The sequence below is a fragment of the Eufriesea mexicana genome, unplaced genomic scaffold (assembly GCF_001483705.2).
Source record: "Eufriesea mexicana isolate 0111107269 unplaced genomic scaffold, ASM148370v2 scaffold1523, whole genome shotgun sequence".
Classification (NCBI taxonomy): Eukaryota; Metazoa; Arthropoda; class Insecta; order Hymenoptera; family Apidae; genus Eufriesea; species Eufriesea mexicana.
The window spans coordinates 688,239-693,991 of record NW_016909723.1 but is presented as its reverse complement, the minus strand read 5'-3'; the positions used below and the strand labels follow the sequence as shown (position 1 = coordinate 693,991).

At 44.8% G+C, this 5,753-nt stretch overlaps 1 protein-coding gene across 1 annotated transcript in view; it reads right to left on the bottom strand.

Moving 5' to 3' along the window:
• The window catches only part of LOC108548480 (neural cell adhesion molecule 2), a 14,796-nt gene that overhangs the window by 2,669 nt on the left and 6,374 nt on the right, over positions 1-5,753 (bottom strand). The gene's annotated exons all lie outside the window — the stretch shown is intronic.

Genomic DNA, 5,753 nt, shown 5'->3' with positions numbered 1-5,753 from the left:
CCGGAAAAAAAAAAAAAAAAAAAAAAAAAAACTTTACGCTAAACTTGTACGCTATACATTGTTTATCGTACGGACGAATGTTGGTTGGTCGTGCAACGCGTACGAGTGTATCTCCTTTATACGGGGACAGGTCGAAATAATTCAGGGATGAAAACGATTGGCGGTGGGACAGGCGTTAAAAGCATTTAGGCCATTTACGGTAACAATGTATAGGAAACAGCGTGTATCATATCGGGCAATGAGAGAGGGAGAGTAAGCCATCCTTGCATCCAATATCAATTACGAAGGCCATTAGTGTACCCTAATTTCAGGGTAATTTTCATTCCTGACCGTGCTGACCACGAAACTTTACTCAATTTGTCCGACACTTTGTCCAACGCGTCGCTTCGTCGCCTACCTGTGCTCCCCGTCTAACTGTCGCAAAAATTTTCTCGGAAAAATTCTTTCGTGAAATAACTCGTGAAAATTCTCGTCCGAAATAAAATTCGCGACATGCAGGAAAATCGTTTCCCGTCGAGTTGTAACGCTATTTCCCTCAAGACGATCACGCATCGCGACCAGATCCGTTTCAACGCGCATTAATCCCCATTATTTCCCTCTTATTTCCTCCGGTGCCGTACGTTCCGTACCACCGCCGGACGAGAACTTGAAAATTGCTCGGGGAAAACAAATTACCGGCTTTCAAATTGCTCGTTACGCGGGCGCAAGGTGAGTGGAAAAATGAGTAGCTGGAAATTGACTTTCAAACAGATTGGACAAACCCACCAGTCGAGCACGGCTTGTACTAAACTCGCGAAAGCTCGTGTACGTATAGGAATGCATGCTACTCGTCATAATGCGGAAACCAGTAACGAGTTTCCTCTGAAACAGATGCAGCTCGGCGGTAAATATCAGAAAATATCATGCACATTTGCAAACTCGTGATACATTTACTAGAAACAAGTCGCACTTTCATAACGAACGCGCGTCAGTTGCTTTCATTAATTTCATTAAAGGAGCGCGCGTAATACATAATTCACATTTTTGACACGGAGTTAATTTCATTAGTCGCGTTACGGGTGCTTTTCTCGTTTGCTCTCTACCAATTTAAATTATATCCGGGCCGGTTACTCGAATACGCGCTTCGAAACGATAATCGCGCCGTAGAAAATAATAATGGTCGCGAGATTCGGAGATTCAGAGGAGATGGCGCGATCGGTGTTTCGATCGAAATTAGAACGAAATCCTCGACTATCCGAAGACGGTTCCCGATAACTCGTTTTAACGTTCCACACCGGCACCGTAATTACATCGACTTGGCCTAATACGTCCGTAGAAAACCAATTTTCCGGGATATGACATGGCTGAAACTATCGAATACTCTAATCCAGGATACTTGCCATAATCCTGGATTCCAACGAAGTGGACTTACTCTTCCATATCCGCGCTTACAACGGATCCACTATTTTTACCAATACGCGCGAACACGCGCGTTCGTCGTTTCTTTTCCACTTTAATCGTGCTTACCTTCCAAAGTTACCACCCCTCGTCCTAAGCACTTTTCACCTCGAATTAATCACACACTATTCCGAGCAAGTAACCTTATTCACCACCGTGATATAATCGACCGACGAGGGACGAAGCCATTGAAATTAATTATGTTTCACGGTAAAATGCAAATTGGGTACTGCGTTTAAACGTCGGCTTCGTTACGCGACTCTTAATTTCCTGTGACATTGTTTCAGCCATCGGTCTCCTCGGATACGAATTCGGTAACCGGGATGTTTCGAGAATTCCCAGCGGAAGCTATTAAAGCGAGCGTAGGCAAGAAAGTCTTTAGAGGAGCGTACGTGCAACGAGCCACGGACTCGGATATAGATCCGCGTGGAAACCCGTGGAGCTTTTCAACCAGAGCCCCGCCAATACCGGTAAAAGCTTAATTGGAACCGACTATCCGCAGCAGCCTTATGCTCCATTCTTAATCTACCCAATGGGAATTGCCATGAACCGTGCAAGATGCCCTTTTCGCGATCAGTGGATAACGCTGTAGTCGCGTTTCCTATCCTGACGAAATCTTAACAAACTGCCTTACAGAGATCGGATGGAGGAGGTAGGCATTGTGTCAGGTATAATGTCTTCGAGATTACATCCCGGTTACATTACAGCTGCTTCGTTATTACGCGAAACGCAAGGATACGAGGGATGCAAATAAAACGTTGTAGGTACGCGCTGCGAATCCATTTCCAGCCCGTACTTGCGTTAAATATCGTTTCGCAAAATTATCCGCATCGCTAATGACATTTTCAATTTCAAATTCGATAGATTCGCGAAGAACAAAGCCTCTGATATTTTAAGGTATTTCGTTATTTCGCGCGTAAAACAAAACCGCGTTATCCAATTACTCTGAAACGATTTTTATCGCAAGCCTGCCCACGACAAGCATAATTCATCGGGGTCAACGTCAAAAGTTCAGCGAATTATCAGGAATACAGTTTTGGAAGTATTCCCTTAACGAGGAAAGTTTTCCCTTCCTCTATTGAGAAATCACACACGAATTCGGTGCGAACCGCGTGCTTCTCGGATCACGATCGTCGTAATTTCACCTACGAGGATGAATGTTCCGCGAGGAGAGGACGATTCGCGAGGGACGCCGAATTAACGTAAGAATTACGACGAAGGAAGAGACCGGTCACGATACTCTCGTACTCGGAAACTTTCAATTCCCAAATAAACGAGTATATTTATCGTTTGACATTTTTTTCCATTTCCCTTATCGAAAGATTTCCGATTTGCATCCCCGTTCGTATCAGCGCTTCTTGCCATCAGCGACATAATCGTTTCCCGTGCTTAATCGTTTAATTCACGAGAGAGGAGAAGAGGGGCAACCCTTGCGAGATAATGCCGATGCACCACGATCCTCCTCGTTGCTTCGCGTTCCTTCTATACAACGACGACGTGGCTGGATTACGCTGACAGCGTAAAATCCGAAGGTGTTGTAACGGCAGGTGACAGTTATGATCTTTACTGCACATGGTTCGGCACTTAACGCGTGATTTACCTCCATTGACGTTGCGTCGACTCCTCGTTTCGTGGTTTTCCCGTAAATCGCCGGATTTAACTGTACACTGAATAGGTAACGACAGATTTATGGAACGATAAAAGTCGCTTTTGCATAAAATTCGCGAAAACTGACATTTCATAACGGCTGATTGTTTCGTTTCCGATACATCAATTTTCGGTGTTATTCGATTTTCATTGGTTCCGTTGATTCTTGAAAATTTGTCGAAATACGTATATTTTCCAATACTCGTTGATTTCGTTCGAAAGGTAAGCTTTGCCATGCACGGCTCCCCATTTATCCGCAAAAGCTAGGCACGCATCGGGTTCTACCCGATTCGATCGACAGTGTGCGCAAACAGGAGAGAAATTGTAAGCGCGTGTAAAATTTCCTTGCGCTTTTTACCAAACACTTTCCGTTGCTCGTTAATCTATTCGCTTGCAATATCGCGTGAGATTCGTGCCAAGGAACTTGAAGCCAACCGTGACTACCGTGGACGAGAGGCGTGGTTTGTAGATGAAATTCAACGTAAACACACGAGTCAGGCTTGTCGTTAATTTTCGTCGATGTCTTTCCGTTTCAGTTACGTGTTATTCTTCGCTGTGTTCGGACGACGTGGCTCGACGCGTGACCGGCTCTGCTGTTTATTACGGTACGTACCACCTTGACTTAAATCATGGGGCAAGGGACTAACGTCGTTTGAACGAGTGCCTTCGTCGAACCACGACCGTCGAGAGCAACGAATATAAAATTGCGTCGATTCGGGATAGTTGCTTCTTTATTCGGATGCACGAACAATGCTAGCTGTCTACGCGTTTCGAAAAAGAATGAAATTCTCATCCGTCCCTATGATGGATTGCGTCGAGGTGAAATAATTCGTCGTAGTTTACGCGCAAGCGAGGCATCCGGCAAGTAATTTGGAAAAAGACTTTCTGGAAGTTGAGTGGATAACGAATCGGATAAGCGCGAAGCATAGAGTTTCCGCGTGTTCTTCCAAACGCGAATAGTAGTTCTCTGGAACAACATTAATCAACGTTACTTCGACCGGAACCCACTTAAGGTTCCTGGAAATTCCCTTCGGAAATCCGCCCATGGATTTCCCGCGATCAAGCAAATTAATTTCTGCCCGAAGCTTCGAGACGTCCTATACGTCAACTGTACGAATGTAACCTATTACTCTAGTTAATAATACTACCCGATAAAGGAATTCGATACCGGTGTTTGTCTAACCATCTGTTAGGTAATTAGAGGCTACGGATTTAAATAACATCGCGTTCGAGCCAACAACGTATTCGCGAATGGAAAGTTCGATATCTAGATTTGCCACTCGCCGTTCTTTCTGCTCTTCGAACACGCAAACTTGTTCCCGGGAACAACGCGTGCCTCGCCGACGGGAATCAACTTTCGAAACTGTATTTCACGGACAATCCGTCAATGCCTCCTCCCTCTCGGGTCTCTTCTTTCTTCGTTTCATCGCAGCCAGAGTTTAAACTCGCGAGTTTAGATATTTTCCGCGACCTCTTAGGCGCACGCGATCGAGGAAAGGCACGAAAAAGTACTGACCGAATCTGTTGTCGAATTTTTTTTTCTCGCAAATCGATATTCCTTTTCACGCGAGACGAGGTTGATAACACGTTTCCGCGACTGGGTCTTTGGTTCATACGGTCTTCTCACGGTGGCCTCGATCGACCGGCGCGACTCGGCTTCTAAAGCAACATCCCCTGTTTCTGTGGCTCTCGCTCGTACACAGGTCGCAGATGAATTATCTTTTATTCATGTCCTTCGCCGGTATAAGGTCTGCCAACGGTGTTATTTACTTTCCGACGATGGACAGTGTTTTACATAAGTACCAGCGGATTCACGTGCTATCTCATTTTCCACGACGAGAGTGCCTCGCGTTCGTTATGTCCCGCATAGCAAGTCAGCCGATAACGCGCGATCGTTGAAAAATCGCGTTTCGTTGGTACATCGTGGAAGAAGTAGAACGCTCTGAAAATGTAGAGACGGTTCGTAAACGAATGGCTCGTAACTTTATCGATGTAGAAAGCAAAGGATACGCTTTCTAGTTTTTTCTCGCGGAATCGTCGAAAGCGGCAAAGTAAAATCCCTTTCGAGTTTTCGCCGATAACACGCTCCATGAAACACGCATTCAGCTTATCGATACAACCTTATTTACTTATCCAATCACGGGATTTATGTATTAAAAAGCTGAACGAGAGTTAGTCGGATAAAGCAAACATGGCCAGCAACGTATAAGCGTAAATACAGCTAATACGATACAACGCGCCGTCCGGTAGTGTACGTATGGTCAACGTTGAGTTAGTGGTAACGCAATCATCGAACAGTTTGTATTGCAACGTGTAATTATCGGTCTTAAACTACCTGCAAACAAACGAAATCTCGTTTACCAAGAAAAAAGGTGAAAAGAAAAATAGCGCAGACATTTCTACTCGAAGTTATCTTAATCGCGCGTAAGTATACGTAAACAAAGAATTAACCGTTTATATATATATATATATATATTTCCCATCTACGACGGCTTATCGAGTATTTCCACGGATATGTGTCGCGCGAATAAAAATTCCTCGAAAATCCGCTCGACCTGATCTGCTCTGTAAGAAAATCGTTCGTTGCCACCATGTCGAGTGGAATTCGATTTCGACATCTGGCTTTCGACGCCACGAGAATCGAAAGAAAGAGAGAGAGAGAGAGAGAG